The 21,635-nt window shown below is 39.7% G+C and overlaps 1 protein-coding gene across 1 annotated transcript in view; it reads left to right on the top strand.

Moving 5' to 3' along the window:
- Positions 1-21,635, top strand: part of grid1a (glutamate receptor, ionotropic, delta 1a) — a 287,874-nt gene that overhangs the window by 20,674 nt on the left and 245,565 nt on the right. The window contains exons 2-3 of the mRNA XM_086045124.1: positions 14,995-15,169; positions 15,273-15,530. The gene's annotated coding sequence lies outside the window, so the exon portion shown is untranslated. The remainder of the gene's footprint in view (positions 1-14,994; positions 15,170-15,272; positions 15,531-21,635) is intronic.

Genomic DNA, 21,635 nt, shown 5'->3' with positions numbered 1-21,635 from the left:
GAATATTCAATATTATTGCGAATATTGACCTAAAGAAAAGTACATTACATTTTTATTATGAAATTACATTTTTATTATCTAATGAAAGGATTTTTTTTTTCATGTGGCAAAATAAGCAGACTCAATGTATCCTTATCTTACATGCAATAACTTAAAATTTTAGATATGTATGCTCCGAGACTGTTCTCCTATTGGATGGTGACATTTAAGGTTGCATTCGATTGCTGGCACAAAAGCAAGTGGCTGCCGTGTTAGTCGGAAGACCTTGTCTGCTACATTCCGTGCATCTCCTCTATGCAGTTTTTCTGTCTGGGTGAAGCAGCATACGGCTCATCACCCATGGTGATTTTTCACCCTCTGAGAACAATTTTTTTTGCTATCACGGTACAACTCACTGCTTCGAATGTGTGCCAGCCGTCTTAGTAGGAAGACCTTGTACGCTATGATCGGTGCATCTCCTTTATGCCATTTCTGTAATGTCCAGGTCCTTCTGGAATAGCAACTTTTTTTTACGTGGCAATAATTGTTTTTATAATGCAATAATACCAATTTTTTTTGTTGTGCTTCATATTGACATTTTGTAGTATTTTTTTTTAACCCTACTTGAAAGGCTTCCCTCATGTAAAACTTGTGGTCACATTGGCCACTACGCCTCGACCTCACCTTTAGGTCTCTTTTTGCTTGAAGAAATTCCACTCCAAGATTTCTCCTCCTCCTCCTCCTTCTTCTCTTCATTGTATCCAAGCTGCTTCTGTGCTCCCCTGAAAAATTTGAACTGGCGTTTCTGCTCTGCTCTTGGTACGCGTGTGTGCAATAAGTCAAGCTCTGTGATGCTGCTTATGGCGCTTCTCAGAGCATCCCTTCCGGATGATTACTCTCCTTTGTTTCTGCTGGTCCGCTGCCAGCATCCACTCAGATTTATTAGTTTCATGGCTTGTTTGGAATGAAAATAAATCCCTATTATGATTTTTTTTAACCATTTTAAAAACAAAGGGGGCGTTTGTTAGTTAGCCCGTACTGGTTAATTAACAGGATTACGCAAACATCATCAATGGGTAAAATATTTATCATAGCACAGACCTTTGGGGAGAGAGGCATTAAAATATTTAGTTAATATTTGATATATTTTTTTATGTTAGTGTGTAGATTCAGCAAAGAAAAGTTCCATTTTTCACTATCTTAGGCAAAACAGTTGAAAAAAATATTAAGGATTAAAAAAAATCTTTAAAAATTGTGTTAACATCTTTAAAAATGTTGGAATGTACAGAAATTAAATGGAGGGTAAACTCATGAATAAGTATTAATGAAAATATGTAATAGTTCAAATATTTGAAATAACAAATAATATTGGAAAAAAATATTGATATAACAAAAAAATTTTAAATGACAAAAATATTTAAATAAGACAAAATATTGAGTGTTAAAAAATCCTGAAGAATTGTATTAAAGTTTTGAAGTTACATTTTATTTAAAGAAGTAATTAATAAAAATAATTCTAAATATGTACATAATTACATTTTTAAAAACAAGATAACTACAATTTTTACATGGTACACCAAATATTTGAAATGTAACAATTACATTATCGAAACAGACAGAATTAAAAGATTTGAATATATTATAAAAATACAAAAATACAAAAATATGTGTGTAACATAATTATTTGATTAATATTAATATGAGATTATTATAAGATTATTTTACGATGTTGAATTATAACGTATTCAAATTTTACATACATCGGTTGCATATTTTGGTGGTGTTGCTAATCCTGTAAACAAGTTAAAACAAACTGCAACAGTTAAAATAAACCCACAGCCCTGAAAACAGAAAAACAATAAAGAAAAGCCTCTGAAATATCAAAAAGAAAATCATCGAATTGGCCAGCTACAACCTGAGTGACCTTCAGCGCTTCCTCTCAATCCTGAGGAGATTTCTGCTGATCCTCTCACCTCTCAACCTAATCACCAGATCGAGACCTCCTGCAGAGCTTTGGGCGTTGCTGAGAGGAATAATAATATAAAAATGTGTATATATATATATATATATATATATATATATCTAAAGTAAAAAAAAAAAAACACATCCCGCTGTTTCCTCCTCCGGGCCGCACATGCCAAGACACAATTAATTCATTCCCGCTCACAGCCTTGGACCGTCCCAGTAGTGCGCCTCTCATCCCACGAGCTGCTTTTCTTGTCTGTATTTGCATATCAATGTGCTGTTACACAGCCCGCAATTTAGCATGGATCAAAAGAAAGCACATAATCCAAGTCCAGCACAAGCAGAAAGCTCAGCTATTCCGCGCCGCGACGTAACGATGAAACCAAGGTTTTGCCGATTTGGCACGCCGACTTCAATCCAAGCGGAGTGCTCAAGGAGGGAGGTTGAGACTCAACTCCAACTGGTCGGCGGTCCGAGGGGCGGCGGGTGCAAGTGGAAGTGCTGCGAGCTTCCCGGGGCGAAGGATCTTTCCACTGCTGCCATACTCCTCCTCTTCCTCCGCCTTCCTGATGCCAACCTCTGACCTCCCGAGCACTGCATGGCAAGGATGAGTCAGCAAAAGCGAGCGCGAGGGAAGTGAGTCGAGAAGATTACACAAGGGTCAAACTGAAATCCAGGCAAGGAAGAGAGCACCGAGGCGTCCACATTAGTCACCTGAAAAAATCGATGCATTCACAGCTACGATCTAGAATCTTAATAGCCAAATGGACGTACACGTTTGTCCACAATCACAATTTCTATTGGCTCTACTGGAGCAAAACTTTAATTAATTAGAGCACCGACTCCTCCGAGCCTCTCCATCGAAAAAAAAAAAGGATGCTCAACAGTAAATGACAAGTGCAAATAGACAGCTGGGTGATGAAGTGGTGCACCCATGAGTGAAAATACAATCAATACTTTTACTGTCTCGCTTTATTTCCCCGACAATTTGGGCTGAAATAGTAGCAGCTCATCTTGTCATGTTAATGAAAGCTGTATACTGTCACGGATAAGAGTAGAACCCAAACACAGCACACCAGACCACAGTCAACATTGGTAGGGACTTTTAGACCAAGAAGTACACGCAAGTATTTTCAAATCTTAAAATATTTTTGTCTGTGACAGAACTCATACATGAAGATTAAAAAAAACAACAACTGACATTTTACAGTTTTTTTTCATACAGTTTGTGGTCTGGCCCGATAATCTCAATTTAGTCGACTAGTCACGACTATGGTGACGATCAAAATCGTGGCCAATTAATTTAACAGTCAACAAATCGACATAATACATGTTGAATGTACATCTTAGTTGTCTTTATTTTTATTTCTTGCTAAAATACTAAAATGTTTATACAAAAACACTGACATTGGGTAAAATGTTTGTTTTAAATTTGGCCGTTTCCCTGTTCCTCATTCAGGACGCTTCTTTGATGGTCTACATTCCACATCGCAGTTCACAGACTAATTAACTCTGGGAGACATCAGCTTTCCACACACACAAATATTTATGGTCGCAAATATTGAACACGTTTAATATTTAAGATTGTTGGCATTGACCCATTTCGGGCCCTTTTCTCAGGACAAGTCCACTCTTAACACACCTCAGACCAAAGCATTATCTTATAAAACATAATATGGGGCAAAATCAAGACGAAAACAGCCCGGCCTTAATATGACAGTTCCAGAGAATAACAGACGAGTAGGAACACCGTTTAATAAGTGCAGACCAAGGGTCTGTGTAGACTTGGGGAGGGTTTCGGGGTGTGGACGAGTAATGTTGCGCAATCCGCCGGTAGCACAATCGGGAAACTAACACTGCGATATTGTTGCAGCACAACAACAAACAGCCACGGGGACAGGCAAACAGAAAGCAGGAAGGGCCAAAGCAGAACTCGTAATGGGGGACAGAAGGCTGAGGAAAACGATAAGGCAGGAAGGTTAGAGGCAATCTGGCAAAGAATGAGTGAACAGGAGAGGTATGACGATATGTTTTTAAAATGTCATTGTTTTTGCACAGTATTTTCAATGTGTGTAATTCAACCAAAAGTTTGAATGTGAATCAAAGCCTCGTAAAGTAAACCTCGACGCAAATACAATTCAAACCACAAAGAGATGGAGCAAAGCAGATCTGCTTTCATTCTCTCCGTTGTTCTTTTTTTAAACTGGCAACTGTTGCCAGGCGAACTGAGTGGAGGTGGGAGTGGTCCATGATGAATCCTGGCCCCTGTGGGTCCCCGGCTGCAGGCCATACAGTATAATAATCAAACGTTCCAGCGATGTATGCGGGGAGAGCGTTAACCAGACGTCGCACGCGTGCATGTTGATGCCCAAAATGAGAGTCCTGGGGTCAGACGTCCAGGGGTCACTGGAATAACTTGCCGTTTCCGAGCCGATTTTCTTCGCCCACCCGCCGGGTCGGTCCCACGTCCCGCCTACCCTCTGCTCTACTTCCCTGTAGGAAGCGAAGCAGCTTAGCTGAGCGCGAAGAGCTTCTACTGTTTGACAATGGCCTTCAAGTCAAACAACGGTATCAGCTCATTAATGCGCAGAGATCAGATCAAGGCTTTGCATATTCTAATTATGCTAATAAGACAGTGTGGTCTAGCATTAATGGATGAATGTGCCTTTGGTCTGATTACCCAGGTGTACACACAGGAAGCACTCCGTAGAATGCCTTTTGGAACTTCTTATGGACATTCATTCTGCATTAGTTCCCCCTAAAAAGTGGCGAATCCCTGATAATTGCGGGGGAAATGATACGATGCCAGACCTTAATTGTCACGTATTGAGACATTTAGAACTCTCATGTGAAGTCTTGCGTTGCATTGTTTGAACTGAATCAAAATGACTATTTTTAGTCCTTTTCCAAGCTCGCAGTGTCTTCTTTGAACATCATTCTCAGACATTTTTTGTCATTTTTCTTTCCGCAACCCAATCTATTTGCTCACTATGTTTTTAAACACAACAATACCCAGCGGAGAAATATAGTAAAAAGTCACTTTCTAAGGCATTTCAAGATTTTGACACTAGATATTGGAATGCATTGCAAGATATTTGAACTATTTGTGAATATTATCATTGTCTGACATTATAACAACATCATGTTGAACTGCAAACAAAGCGACGGATGCTCGGCTTATTCGGATATGTACCAAAATTGGAGCAAACCACACCCCCAAAAGTTTAACAGGATTTTAAATTCCTCTGTGAATTTTAATACATGACCGGGAAAATCTTCCTTGGCAGAGGTTATGAGTTCGGTGAAGCGGCCCTGCCCGGCCCCATCCCTATGCAACCGCAATTAGCAGGGTTCGACTGTAATTGTTTCCTCTGACAAACAAAAGATGTCATCAAAACATTTGATTCAACCCCTGCAATTTTCGCACTTTGCGAATTTGCTTATTTGCAGATGTTTTTTTTCTGTTTTTGTACTCCACGTCTAATACAAAAATAATGTTTTAGCACCATCTTGTGGCATCTTTGTGCCAAGGGGAGGAGCTTCATTTCATTAGGCCATAGCCTTGTCTAATAAATCAGGGATTTTGACATGGAATAGTGGCGCTTCACTATAATTTATCTTCTAATGGCTGATTTAGCCAGATTTATGTGGATGTTCTTTGACTAATGTCATGCTTTTCAGTTTGATCTGTTTGTGCTGATGCTGGTTTAATATCTTCTATTTTTGTTCCCATTCCCATTGTCAGGAGCCTGTTCCAGCTTTTTGCAAATAAAGGACTTAATTGTGATCTTTGACGGGTGTTGAGTTTGATCTGTTTGTGTGACTACCGGTTTTAATTTGGTTGGTTTCCCATTAGCAGGGAGTAGTGTTGGCTAGGTTTTTGTGAACAAATGACTTTTCGGATCTTCTTCGACTGGTGTGGTTTGAGTCCATCTGCTTGTGTTGAGAGAAGGAGCCCTGAGTAAAGATTAGACTGTTATGTTAGTTTCTGGCACTAGACGCTGCGCTGCTTTGCTGCCATATGCTTGTCACTTGTGGTCAAAATGGCGTGTTTATGTACACCTCCTCATTCAGTGTTTTGTTGTTGTTAACGGATTAACACAGGCTGCTTTAGCTTCTGCTCATAAATGCCTGAGCCCAACCAGCGTCAAACTTTGCGGCTGTAATTTGACGCGCATGCGTCGTCTCCGCCATTAAGGTCCTTTTAGATAAACCACCACTTGTGTTTTATTTCCATTTTAAACACGTAGCGGCACTTCATATGCGACACATTGTCTGAGTCCCCCGTAAGCAGCCCATAAACGCGACATAAAGGGCACATAAATATACCCATGTTTGACGTATATATTGAAACGTTCAGATGCATCAAATCACGTCTCCTCGTTCAAGCGTGCCGTAAACACTCTTTTTTTTTTGTGATTTTAGCATGAGCATTAAAGGAGTCATTTTGTAGATTTTTCACAATGTCAAACAGTTCTGAAGTGATTACCGGTAAATAACATGCGTTGTAAAAATATTCCAAGGATCAATGATTATAGTACACCTTTGTAAGGTGACCTTACAAATTCTATTTATGGTGGAAATTACTCTTTTGTGAGAGCGGCTCATTCTCAAGCAGGTGAGCTAGTCTTCGTTCTATACCGCTGGGTTAATAGTGAGTCTGTTAGTAATTTCCACGAGCTTTGTGATTAGAGTACATTCTACTTGTTGTAGTACAGCCCACAGTTTGTGGAAAGAGTTGCAGTGCCTATTAAAACTTGGGGTGTTCCAATCAGAATTTTATGCTTCCGATTCCAATACCAATGAACCATGAGTGAAATCTGCCAATACCGATTACGATACCCATTGCGTGGATTAACTATATATTTCTCAATTTATGTACGGTGCTATTCGCAGTTTTTGTGCTTTTTATAAAATATCCTAAAATGCCACAAAATGTCACTGGAGCCTTGTCTAAATAGGTTACTAGTCATTTGTGTCAAGAAAGAATGTTGAAGTGATCCATCTCCACTGAGACACGCTTTGCATGTAAGGAGCTAAGTTTAGCCTTGGTTGTTAGTGAAAGTTACAGAGTCATTTCCGCGTGTGGAAATGCAGTTGAAAGTATTAACATAGGCAATTATAAAAAAAAATAAATAAATATGGGAGGGTGAATTGATTCCACATTTTCAGAAATAGTCAGATAAAGATTTAAATGGATGTTTACTTGATGGGTAAGCAGGCACAACAGTGACTCAACTATTTGTAAACAAGCCATTAAAAGTCAGTTTTCCATTATATTGCCGTTAAAATAAAGCTGTGTACAAACTTAGCCGGACTATAACCACTGCTTGCATACATATTTGCTTGCATACATATTACCCAAATATATCATTTACATAATGGAGACTTCCTTTTTTTTCTGCATTGTGTAAACACTGATGTCCCCACAATGTGGGGGAATGTGTGTTTCAACACACGCACATGCAGGCTCACACACACACACACGCGCGCGCACACACACACGCCCCCCCCCCCCTCCGCCCCACACACACAGCACTTAGATATGCAATTCCACACAAGGCTGCTCCCCATATAAGTCAAGGTAAATCTCATTTATTGTGCCGTATGTCTGCGCTCGCTTTCGCATTTTCCAGCCCGTTTGGGAAATCTAAATGACATATACATATAATCAAATCATCTCTGCACTTACACGGTTTAGCAGGCGGGGCCATTACGTGCCAGATATGCATATAAAAACTGATGTATGCACATGATATGTTGCGAGAGCTAATCAACTGCTTACCCGGTGTTGACAACAATGCGTCCACTACCACACTTGACTGAAACGGTCCGAAAGCTTGACATGATTAAACATGCAATAGGTCTGCAATGGGGCTGTGTCTCTATATGTTATCAACCCATACATGTGTGTCAAAGATGTTTCCACGTGTTTATACATCAGATCCTTGGGAACACATGCATCGTATAAAAGGAGAGGGCATCAGGTGAATATTGTGAATATTCAAGAGACACAGCACACGTAAACAGAGAAATACACTTGATGCAGAATTACATATTAGCATTATTTTTAATCATGTTGATTGGAGTAATTAGAGTAATTTATGTTTTGTCATCTCATTGAATAGATCATATTGGCCCCAGGAACACAATAAATGTTATTATATGCCATTATTAGAATGCTTTCCAAAACAAAATGGTGAAGCGAAGCAGCCTGAATTCATTTAAAAAAAAAAATCTAGTAAATTAACATAAATGTTAGATTAATGTCTCTGTTACAGTGTTCATATTTTTTCGAAAGAATACAAATGTATGAATGTATTCTTCATTTCATAGCGTGTGTGTTGGCTGCCCAGTTTCCAGTCGTTTTTTATGTTCGATTATTTTGTCCAATCAGATTTCCGATTCTGTCTGTCAAGAAAAGAAGTCAAACCCTCACAATTTTGAATCATACTCACAAGAAAAAAAAATTCAAACCCTCACAAGTTTGATTCGTACTCACAAGAAAAAAAATTCAAACCCTCACAATTTTGATTCGTACTCTGAAGAAAAGAACTCAAACCCTCACAATTTTAATTTGTACTCACAAATTATGACTATTACGGATACGAATCGTTAATCACACATATGCCTTTTTGACAGCGATCTTACTCCATATGTACTGCCTCGAATAGTTATATTGCGTTTTTGTATAGTATCTTTGACGTGCCGTGATAGTGGTGGTGTTAAAAGGTGGATTAGCTCACTTAAATCAACCACTGGAGGTCCAAGTCTAAAAAGTAGCTACCACCCACCAGTGCTTCAGATATTGTCCATCACTCCAGTCATGCATTCCTTCTTTATTTCTGGATTTGAAAATGATTCCTTGTGCTTATTGAAAATCCACAGCACTCCAAGTGAGCTCTCCGATGCTTATTGTTGTTTCAAAAATGTGACAAGAATCCTGCTTGAAGCTTGATGAATGAAACCATTTCAAACAATTGTGACCACAGGGCGATTAAAGGAACAGTGTAACAATTGTTCATATTCACTGCACAATGAATTGTCATAAGAAGAGTGCCAGATCTGTTGTTGCTTCTGGTGACCTTGGTTCACCTACTTTAACTGTAATCCTACTGATGGACCAGCCAGGACACACACGTGTTATGTTAGAGCTAGCATTGCTACTGAAATGGCTGGTTTTTAGTGGAGTACATGACATGAACTGCCGGTTGAACTCAAGAAAAAAAAAAAAACCCTCCTTCTTTAAAGAGGGAATGAATGAGGTAAAGATAGATCTGGATTGAGTAGATCTGCCAAAAGTGATATCGGGATGAGATTGTTTTCTGCTCTCACAGTTTCATCAATGCCAGCTGACCCACTTTTGTAGTCTAACCGCCATCGCTTTGAATCCCTTTTGTTACGGTTTTGATAGTGAGATGTGCAGGGGAATGTGTCAGATGAGATGTGAGGCAAGAACGCAGAGCGGATAGCGCCAACAAAAGTTTCTAGCCATTAAACCAGCCCCTGGGGTTTGTTGTTGCATCAGAGGACGGCAGACGGACAAACGCTATCGTCAGATCGCGAGGCAAAAAGGCCAAATTGTGACAAACGAAGCACTGGTTGCCAGTTTTGTCAGATCTGACGATACTTTTGGCGCGCGACTTAATGGCCTGATCAGCTGCAAAAGATCAAGATCAATAGTGGACATGTTTAAGCCGTCTTACCGGTCGATATCATTAGACAAGCCAAAGCCGACAGGCGGCCGATGGCAACGTTTTTGCTTTGTTTTGTATACAAATCCGAGATTTGAAAGAAAACATTCTCTGAGCCAAGCAACTGCCTAGAACGCACCGTCTATCCGCAATATGGAAATTGTCGGATCAGCGTGATCCTGTCAGGCTCTATGCATTCCACTCACTGCAACCTTATTACCCGTGTTTGTACATCTGCGGTGTCAATCAGGGAAATAGAATGCAAATGGCAACATAGATTTTGGAAGTCAAGCATCTTTTAAACCGCATAAGAGCAATCTAGGAGCGTCCAAGGCCAAACAATACTATTTTGAATCAGCACAAATTTTTGCATATCCCTAAATATTTGACGTTGAGTGTATGCATCGGCATGGCACCAAGCAGTATTCGATTGAACCTGAAATCTTGATGTTCAGCGTCAAACTCAAGAAATCCTTGGTATCAAGTTCAGTGAAGACTCCAAATTTTACATAGTTAACCTGTGACTGGCTGGCTCCCAGTCCATGGCGTTCACGCTTTGCGCTTCCATTTTGTTTTTATTCATACAGTCAAGTCTCAATTTAGAGTCTCGTGCCTTCTGTGTAGTGTCACATTTTGGCACAGCACTGAGGTCTAATGGAAGCTGTTTTAATATTTGTTGTTCCCGCCGAGTGGAGAATATATTCCTGCGAGTGTTGTTTTAAGATCTGTCTGTCTGTGTTGCTGCTTAAAAATAGCAGTTGTTTGAAGGTCTAAAATTAGCGTAATTTCCGCCGGCCCGTATATGGTGTTTTGCAATATATGTTAAGCTAGTGGACTTCCGTTAGATGAGTTTGAGTTAAAACGGAGTCAAAAGAGTTTGACTGATAGCAGACACTAACCGTATTCTTTAAGAAGCGTGTTTTGATAAGTATGAGTATGTTTATAGCTAGGAATGTAATGGTTCATCGAAAATTGATTTAAGCAGCTTAAAATATGCATTGATGTAAAAAAAAAAAAGACAGGTATCTATCGGAATTTTGATCACAAGGATTTGTAATGATAACAGTCTTGTACATTTATTTATGTTCATGTTTAGTTCTGGCATTAACAAAACACTATGACAAAAGTGTAGTTAAAGAGTCAAAATTTCTAGTTAATTTTCAATTGTTTTTGTAAAGTTATTGTTTGTAACAAGGACAAAATGCAGATGCAAAAACATTAAAATAAAAATACCTTTGGATTATAAAATGAATGATTCATTTTGTTAATAAAGATTTTTTTTTAAAAACGGAATCAAAATCAGGAACTGGAAATCAAAAATCTAATTGAATCCGGGCTTGAGTGAATCGTTACATCCCTATTTATAGCATGTAGCAGGTATAAAGCGTTAGAAAGGCTTGCGGATTTTTCCTTTCGCAGGTCTGTCTGGAAAATACAGTATCCCTCCTGATAAACTGGTCTTCACTGTTATCGATCAATTTCAATACCAGGGGTGGTATTGGTATTGAAATCCTTCCTTCCACCACTAATAGACTGGAGGCGCCAGCCATCTTGTGTTCTCTTGAGGGAGGCCCACTGATCCCACCCCTGCGTTCAGTTATCTTTGCATTAATCCTGCTAAGTAACCAACACAAATACTGAGTGACCGGCAATTTGCGTCACAGCTAAATCGAACAGTTTGTCTACATCAGCCGAGCAGACCAGTCTTTAAAGTCGTACTGTAACTGCTGACATTCCCTCTTTTGCAGTGAACGAGACTGGATCATCCTCTTTCCTTAGTCTTAAACGTAATAAATATTGCCTAAACAGATATATTACGTGGAGGAGTAGCTCAATAACTCCGGCCGGGGCCACGGGGGAGGCATCGTCCTGGCCCGGTCCTCGCTCGAGGCTTTGCGTTTAAGTGTCGGAGGAGGAAAAACGTATGCGTAGTCTGGCAGCAGTCATTGGACTGCACCCCTTTGCCGGTGGCGGTTCACATCCGTCACAGATGCGGCTTCTGCGATAATAATGCCGCTTGCATAAAAGAGCGCTTGATTCCCTCGGTTTGTTTTTTGCACGAGCTTTCGTACACTCCAAGCTCACAGGATGCAAAGAATTGGCTTAGTTTCACAATTTATCATGTTTATTGCATTATTTTCAGTTACTACCACCTGAGTATTACGGTGCTTAGTAATGGGGTCCTTATGGCAAGGAAACACATTTTGTAGCTTATTGGAAAGTGTTGGCTTGGTTGAATAGTGTCCACCCTACATTCAGGAGATCCAGGTCCGAATCTCTTTTGGTACATCTCCTTGATACGTTAAGGGTATCTAAGTTAATAAGACTCTTTGGCTTATCTCAGCTCATCCAATAGGAAAGATGTTGGTGGAGTGATTTCAGAGTGACAAAAACAGTGAAAATAGCATAGAGGAGAAAGTGGATTAATAATAATATAATATATATATATATTATATTTGGGCGGCACGGTGGCCGACTGGTTAACACGTCCGCCTCACAGTTCAGAGGTCGTGGGTTCGATCCCGGCCCCGACCTCCCTGTGTGGAGTTTGCATGTTCTTCCCGTACCTGCGTGGGTTTTCTCCGGGTACTCCGGGTACTCCGGTTTCCTCCCACATTCCAAAAACATGCTTGGTAGGTTAATTGGACACTCTAAATTGTCCCTACGTGTGATTGTGAGTGCAGATGTTTGTTTGTGCTCTGCGATTGGCTGGCAACCAATTTAGGGTGTCACCCGCCTACTTCCCGAAGACTGCTGGGATAGGCTCCAGCACTCCCCGCGACCCTTGTGAGGATAAGCGGTGTAGATAATGGATGGATATATATTATATTAATTAATAATTATGTGGTATCTCGAACTCTGGGACACAAGACTGATGTACACAAAAATCGAGGGCGCTCTGCGCTACTTTAATGGTACGGTACCAGATTTGGTGAAAGTGGTAGAAACATGTCATTTTAACATTTTTCCCAATAAAGATGATAGCTTTAAATATAGGTTAGCAAACAGGCTGTCAAACAAATACACCTCAAATCGATCTTCATGGAGCTTTAGCTAAAGTCCTCTAGAATCTGTCGTGACATTGGATTCGGATGGACCTCCAGCCTACTTTGTCCGAACCAGTGGGAAAAGACATCAGGCTGTTTCCTGTCCCATCACTTAGCAACCATTGCTAGCTTGCACCGTCCCACCGTTTGTCCATGCGTCCTACCCAGTAGTGCTGTGTAAACTAAGTGCAATGTATATATGCCTCCACAGTTACATTTCAAGGCAAACTGTGAAAAAACTATTGAACTCTAGTTTCCATGCCCGTCCAGAGGAGTTGAGCCACCAAGAAGGTGTTTTATAGTTGACCTGATGATATCCTTCTTCAGACAACAGGATTTGTTAATGAACAATAATCCAACACATTTGATCAAAGTCTTAACTGTCAAAGAATCAATTATTATTCACATCTCCATGTTTGCATTCACCTCAATCTACTGGCGACTATGTAAACACGCTGCGGCATCTGTATAATGTGACCGTTTACATCCTCAGCACATTGTGTAACGTGACGCTTGTTGGATGTAAAATCAATAGCCTTGATATTTAATGTACTCTGGTCAGTGAGCAGAACAAAGCAAGCGCACCCGTATGTTTGTTTTATATTTAAGAAAAAAAATGACCCGTCAATGACATAATGACCTTTTTGCCTTGCACAATGCATACGAATGTGCTGTCTCGCTGCGGTGGGTTTCACTGGAAGCTACACATCACACTGGACACAAAATCAATAGGACATTAGTTTTTATTTTATCCAGCGGGCGTGCGTCAGTGTAATAATGTAAAAGTTTTAAAAGCTTTTTGAATTTGCAGCGCATCCACAGTCACTCGCGTAATGTAATTTTACCTGACTTTAATGGTCACCTGCGCTGCTGGCAATAGGGCCGGAGACTTCTCATTTATGTTTCTGCACACTACATATGAAGATATACACCTTTTATTGCGCAGCATGTTCATCCAGCTTGAATAGAGATGAGGTCCAGCGAGTGTTTGTCGCCGTAGTTAGCCCCCAATGTTCCTCCCGTCTCAGCCCATGCGGCGGTAATGCGGCGCGCTCGGTGTTCCGACATCCCCTGCGGAGGTTACAGGGGAGGCTTGGCCGTGACAATTCAAGCATCCGATGGACTTCCTTCAGCTCCGAGGTCATGGCAACATTTTGTACCCATCAGTCAATAAATACCACAGCCGTCTGGTAAGCCGTAATGGACAGAGTCTCTTCTATGAGAAGTAGAGTAAATATTTACCAGTATCATTAGTGCAGGATATATACAGTGGCTAATTAGTTGATCTGCTGCTGAATTTGCAAGTTTGCTAACTTAGAAAAGAGCAGGCTAGAGTTTTTGTGGTTGTTTATTGATTATTGTTTTAGACACAATATCAATAGAAATTATGAAAAAAAAAAAAAAACACAATGCTGTATTAAAGTTATAATGGTAGATTGGTTCTCCTGCTTCCTCCCACATTTCCAAAAACATTCAGTAATTCGGGTACCTCAATTTAAAAAAAAAAAAAAAAGAAAAAAAAAATGCTCAAGGCTGAGTACCAGCTTGGTTACGTGTACACGGCCACGAAGAAGTAGTCAAGTTAACCGCAACAATTTTTCACACTATGCATGACAGGAACACGCCACCAACCAACGCGGTAAGAAGGCACACTTAAAATTTAAATATAAAATGTTGAATATCTATAAATGAAAACCAGTTGACATTCATTATTAAGTGGACATTTTTAAAATAGTCATCAGTACTTATAGCCAAGATTGTTTTTTTTTTTTAAATCAGAATACCCAATTATTCCATAGAATTTTCAATAGGATATCCCAAAGCCAAAATATTCCATAGCTGCAGTCCTAAAAAGCATTGTTAGGCTAATTGAGGACACTAAATTGCCCATCACATGAGTATAAATAATTGCCTCTGACTGTCTCACAGTTAAGAAATCCGTCATTTAAAAACTCTGTCGGACAATCTTGTTGGTACTCTACAGGTACTCTGGTTTCCTTCCACATACCAAGAAACATGCGGGCTAAGTTAATTTAAGACTATGAACTCAGTTCATGTATTGGCCTTAATGAGTGCTATAGAAAATAGATCGTTGGATGGATTTTGTGCATTTTCCTTAGGAGTGAAATAAATGTTTTATCCCATGCGACTCTCAGAATTCTGTCACCTACAGATTGGATTGTGCCCATGTAGCACACAGCTGTGCGCAATCAACCAATGACCAATACTCCTGCTATCAACTCAAGCGTTTAAAGCACACCTGTTCTAGGAATCCATTTCTTACCTTGCAATCTTTTTTAACACCACAGGCAAGAAGTAAGCGCCATCAAGAAATGTGAGGTGCAGCACTGTAGTTCAACACAAGGCTGGAATGGGGTTACGAAACCAAACCATAAGCAAAGAGGCTTGGTTACAAGTTGACAGCAATTAACTGAAATGGAACACACACAAAAGGATCCTCAATTGACTTCAATCGTGGAAAAGGTAAGGGCGCACCTAAGGACACTGCAGGAACTTGTCAACGATTTGAAGACAATTCACCCAGAAAGCAGTTTGTAACACTGTACCATTGACTTTAATCTTGCAGAACCTACAAGGTCCCTTTGCTGAAGAAAGCACTTATACTGGATCACATTGCGTTTGCTCCTGAATATACATATACATGCATGATCGAGGGAAGGCTCCAGAGAAAGACATGTGGTCAGATGACAGCAAAGTTGAGCTTTTGGCATCAACTCAACCCGCCATGTTTGGAGGATGAAAAAAAAAAAAAAAAAGTATGGCTGACGCAAAGAACATCTCCATAAAATCTTGCCTCGTGAAAGGAGGCGGATCTTCATTCAAGGTAAGGGAGCAACCTCAATGCAACTTTTATGACATATGGCCATTTCATTATTATTATTATTATTATTATTATTATTATTATTATTATTATTATTATTATTATTATTATTATTATTTTTATGTTTGCCTTATGACACCACTATCATCTTAACAGCAAACTACATTTTTGCTATATTTGTTATTGGCGAATAAATCCTGTTGCGACAAAAGCACTGATGCTCTTATTTGATTTTTTTTTTTTTTTTTTTTTTTTTTCCCCCCCGGGCGGAAAGACTCACATCTTCAATAAGGAGTCGCTGATCTTTAATTTCATTTTCGCGGACGGACAAAATGCTTTCATAAAACAGTCAGGGACCCGCAACGCAACATGTATCAATAATTTAGTACATAAGTGCTCATTAGTTTTGAGACAACAAGGGACTTCAAGAACATTGAGAGCTTTAAACCACAGCGAACAAAGCGCCCTTGTTTTTTAAGTTTATCTCCCGCGTGCTCGCTGTTAAGTTGTCTTGTCTGCAGTTAGGTCGAGGCTTACAAAAAATACTTCATCATCATGAAGTTGCATTCCAAAGTGGGAGCAAAACAATCTCTCCCTGTAGAGTCTTGACTGACAGCGCCCGCCTGTTGTTGCTATTTAAGACAAACCCTCCAAAAAGTGTTTCATCATCTCGTGCCTGGGCCTAAACGCATTCGAGCACACTTGTAACGGAGAACGCCGCGTTGCTGTGAGACTCCTATCAGACTGCATTTATAATTCTCAGCGTATTTCAACACCCTCAATTGAGATAATGGCGTTACTTAAAGGTTGTTGATTACGTTGATGCTGCACCGGCATGCTCTCGGGACAACGGCGTCTCTGTTGTTGCCATGACAATCTCTAATCGGCCAATTTTAGCGGTCTGGAATAATGATTAAAAAGAACTGGGTTGCGGCTATACAGTTCTGCAGTAAGCTCTGTCTTTTTGGAGGTGGGTTTTTGTTACAGTTTTTGTGCTGCTTGGCCAAGCAACAAAGGCTCAGCCCACTTTGGAATACCACCATTACAATATTAATTTTCTAATCACAGTTTGATGGTGAATCTCAATCTTTGCCACCATGCCACTTCATGTGTGTGAATTAAAAAAAAAAAAAATTGCAGTAGTAGAAGCTGCAATTCCATGTCCGAACAGTGTTTGCCGATTAGTGATGGCAGGTTCTTCTGTCTGTCACTTGGGTGCTAGTACTTGCATTTGGGGACTGCAGTGTTGGATTAAACAAGTTGTTGAATAGACTGAGCGAGGGGCCACCAGGAGCTTGGCTGTTTTGGTATAAATTGACGCTGGATGGTTGCTGTGCTATACTGTGGCAGCTTAAGAGGCTGGAGGGAATCACAGCTTGGGAGCTAGCAGCGATTCAGTAAACAAAGTAGCGATCCAAAAAGAAGTCAATTCTTTACTGGGACAGTTTAACGGTAGTCAACTGGAAACCGCGTGACAGTGGAAAGTAACCGGTACATTCTCTTTATGTTATACCGTACATATTTTTCTTCATGAAAAACACATAACAAACAGGTTTTTTTTTTTTTTTTTTTCATGGAGTTGGAATGGAATGATGGCACATTTGGAGTAAAATCTTTGCCACACAACACTCGCACATCACCATATACAGTAAGAAACAGGATAATACGTAACGCTTGTCATTTTTGGCCATTTTGTGTTGCCGCCAGGTGGCGCAGTGACACATGATGAATTGTGCTGATGAATTACTGTAACTCACGGCAGTAACTTCTTTAAACAGTTTTGGTCTGAATGGAATCTTGGCGTTAATATGCAATGTATTTAGTGTTTCATAACTCTACTTGGACTAATTTCATTTTCCCCACCGCCACTACTTCTTTTTTGCTTCACTCGGAATGGCGAAGCAATGCCAGTGAAATATGAATGTTCATGATGACAGGTCATTAGCGCATTCAAAAGAAATAAGCCGTCAAACGCTTTGATGGATCAATTGCCAAATTACCCATTTCCAACATGAGCCGTTAGCAGTGCTCTTTAGCTTTCTGACTGCATTTCACCACCTGAAAGCTTGATTTAAATTAATAAATGATACCATAGATACATTTGATTGACAGCATGATGTGGAAATACTCATTCTTCCCAGAATTGCTACTCAATATCTTGTTAAAGTTGCGTAGCCTCATCAAGTAATTAGCTGTATGTATGCAAACATTTTTTGTAGGTGGACACAGTTGTGTTATACAAGATAAAAATGTCAAAACCAAGGGCCGGCCAACATTTTTTCCACAGAAAACTTGAAGAATGCAAGGATAATTTTCATATTCTTCGCTTTTAGTTAATAAAATACGCTAAATCCTATTCAATCTAGGTCAAGATTTGCTTATTATCTGAAAGATAGACAACCTTCATATGAACTTTCTGTCATTGGTGACAAATATATCTTTTGGGGTTTTGGATATGTTCCCCTGCTTATAAGAATGAGGCACTGAGCAGCAAAAGCAAATTCAGCTCAGGCAACGATGATGGAAATATTAAAAGGACAAGTAGCTTGCATACTGCTGCCGGTAAATATTTGGGGATTTTGTGGAAGGCCATCTAGCCCGCATCTTGCTGATAAAATGCATTGAGCAGTAGCAAAATCTCCAGGTCGCAATTTGCTTAGAAGCAGCAGCAAAAGTTCAACTAAAACAAATCCATCATAGGTCAGGGTGTTGAAATATTTGGAGATCAAAAAGCCTTCGTCTCAGCTTCGGACTCTGGATCCCACAAGATGTGCCCCCTGCTGATAAAAAGATCAAAGCACTGATGTCAGGATTTACTAAATAACAAAATCCACAAAGGTTGAGTCGAGGCAACTGGCCTTTTTTGGTGGAAGTGTTTCACCTTTAATCCCTCTTCAGTTCTAAACTTTGTGGCTACCACTGACTCTGAACCCAAGGCCAGCCGCAGATGTTTGCTGCTTTTGAACAGGCACTATGTCACATAGCGACCACTATAGCGACCACTCAGAGTAAACCCACCGACATGTAAATAGGGACATTCCACACCTAAACGTTGAATTAAAGAAACCTTTTGGATTGAAGGTGAAACATCGTCAACAGACTTGAAAAGTCCCGTTGCCTGGATGACTGAGAATCCACACAAACATACTGTATCAAACCAAATATTAAGTTCAAACAGCCTTTTGTCAGAGCTTTGTTTTATGGGTGACAAGTAACTTGTTTGGCGTTGCCAGTCACTATGAATTTGCTAAAAAATGAAATGCAGTAGTTAAAGAAAAAACATCTTGTATCTGAACTTTGCGTTGTTTAAATGAATCCAATTTGAAGTGCCCTTCCTGATGAAAAAGAAAGATGCACTGAGTTCCCACCAGAAACTCCCGTGTATGTAGATCTGGATGTGCCGAACATTGAAATATTAAAAGTTCAGTCTTCATCAAGCTTTCGGGTATTCAGTTGGCAAATATTTTTGGAATTCGGCTTTGCCGGTTTCCGTGGATCCCGCTAGTTGCGTCTGCTTATGATTGAGTTGCAGAAGTCGATACACATTTGCACTCAAAACACTAAAACGTTTTAATTTGATTGGACCTTTAAATACTGTATCTGCCTTTGAGATCACTTCTTCATACAGACCATAATTTGTCCTTGCATGGTTTTCATTGCCAGAAATAATGCACTTTACAACCTGATGAGTTAGTCGGACCAACGCTCCCCAACCCTTTTAAAAAAGTATTACAGGGCTACCAGAAACTCATAGTAATTAAACTGAGTGTATAATTTTTTTTGAGGGGGAAGGAGGAGGCTAATGAATGAGATGACATGAGCATTTAGCTCAAATGGATTCTTTTTAATGATGCAGTGGCATGCGTCCACTACGCTTTAAAAGCCAGAGTGACTTAAAACAAACAGTAGCTTGAACTGAACCGACCTTGTGGGTTTTCCTTCTTTATGACAAAGAATGGGCCAAATCGTGTTGAAAAATTCACCAATAGAATGTGCTCAAATTGTGTCCTGGGCTTTAGTTAATTTGTAATCCAAAGGGAGGGGGAACCACAAAAAACACTACTAATTCAGATTCAAGCCATTTCATCATGCTTAATATCAGATTGATTCGGAATCTTGCAGTGTTTTACCCCACTAATGGGTGCTTTCAGATATATTAGCTTAATAATATAATTATTTTGGGGGCTGTAGTCTGCGTTGCATCATAGTTAAACAATCAAAGCGAGTTTTCTTTGAAGTTAAGGAGAATGTATTGCCTCTCTCTGATAACATCGTAAGAAAAGTACAAACAGAAAAGTTGCATTCATGTTCAAACCTTATCACCCACAAGATTATTATTATTTTTTTTATAGACTTTATTTCTGCCGTGACCCGTCATTTTTGTTGGCTAATTCTCTGCAGTCGGGAAATGATTTCAGTCCTTATCTGTTTCTTGTAAACAGCAGTATAAGGTCAGGTATTCTTACAAACACAGATTTGTCTCAAGTGGCTCAGTGTTCTGTTTTTTTTTTTAGATGACGAAAATGCTATCGCGCCAATGCTTTTGAGATTGCTCGATGACTTAACTAGCTGATCCTTGTATGTAAATTGCTAGCTTGATCGCCGGCCTGCTTACTATGTAGATTGATTGCTCAGTGTGTAGCTAATAGATTGTTGAAAAATAAATGCCTCAATCCAACTAGCTCTCTGATTGATGGAAAGATGGATAATCATTTAATCACCAATCAATTCCACACAATTGGCAGAATTCACTTGTGGATATGATAATATGCTCATCACTGTTAGAGAAAAACACTGATACATTTTCAAACCCACAGGGGAAACTTAAAGAACATGATTTTAAAACCATTATGTTATACAAATCCTCCGTATTGAACCTTCAAGGCCAAGTGTTGCATTATTGATCCCTGCGTGGGGGAAAAAAAAAAAAAAAAGAGTTTTAGCCCTTTCTGCTCTGACAGATTAGAACTCATCCTTGTCTAAATAACAGCAGTGGCAGCAGCATGAAGAGATTCATTTTTTTCCCCGCTAAAGGCCATAGAGGCCTTCAACTTTCTCTTTGAAATAGTATTGAACAAAAAATAAACAAAACAAAACACTGCATTCTAAGTACAGTGAACACCTCGTTTATCACGGAGAATACATTCCAGACCCCACCGCAATAGGTAATAATATCCGACATTTGTTTAAAATGGTTTTACCCATCCCACACACTTCAAACACATAAAACTTAATAAAACACACTTTTTAAAAGTATTCTCACTCCCTCACGCCCCAAAAATGGGAGACAATTTCTTTAAGGAAACATGACTCTCACTTGCCTAATCCTCCAAAGAGGTTCAGTGTACCTACCGTCCAAATGAAGTAATTCTAAAGTACTGCATTCTTTAGCACCCCATGCCAGAGGTTGGACTTTTTATACATGTGTGCGTATGTTTAGGGCCTAACGTTGGCAAAAAAGCTGTGCAACTTTACTGCCTGCCCACAGTGTCATCCATTGTTAATGCTTCCACTAAAAGAGCGACTCACTGTCATCTCTTAAACTTTATGAAGTGTGAAAGTGCCAGTGCCATTATTTAACATATCTAAATAAATATGAGCGTCATACGTTTTAAACGCGCCGTGTACAAAGGATTATTGGCTGACGATCACTCGGGTAGGACGTTGTAATAAAAATAATAATAAAAAAGAAGAAAGAAAAGAATCCGTCACAGGCAATTAGCTGCGACTTGGCATCTTGGCGCTGTCACAAAGTAGTGACTCTTGAAATTAATGAGTTTGGCTGCAATGGTTGTTTCAAGACACATATAGGAGGCTTTATGTTCCTACATGCCTTTGAAAATATGAACAACAAAATGTGACTTTTACTTTGCTCCATTGGGCTCCTGCCCTGGGGGTGGTAATCTTCTGTGGTGTCTTCATTCAGGAGCTCAATGGCCAGCACAGTCACTTCTAAAACCATAATAACCCCCCCCCCCCCCCCCTCCCGGAAAAACAAAACAAAAAACAAAAAAAAAATCAACAATCGTCATTTCCATACCATTCCTCCCACAATTCCCGATCCTTTCGGTTCAAACCTGCCTGGATAGTTTGAAAATTTCATTGTTC

The sequence above is a fragment of the Filicampus tigris genome, chromosome 11 (genome assembly GCF_054856515.1).
Source record: "Filicampus tigris isolate MCC_2025a chromosome 11, RoL_Ftig_1.0, whole genome shotgun sequence".
Taxonomy (NCBI): Eukaryota; Metazoa; Chordata; class Actinopteri; order Syngnathiformes; family Syngnathidae; genus Filicampus; species Filicampus tigris.
The sequence above is the reverse complement of the archived record's forward strand: the minus strand, read 5'-3'. Positions and strand labels throughout refer to the sequence as shown.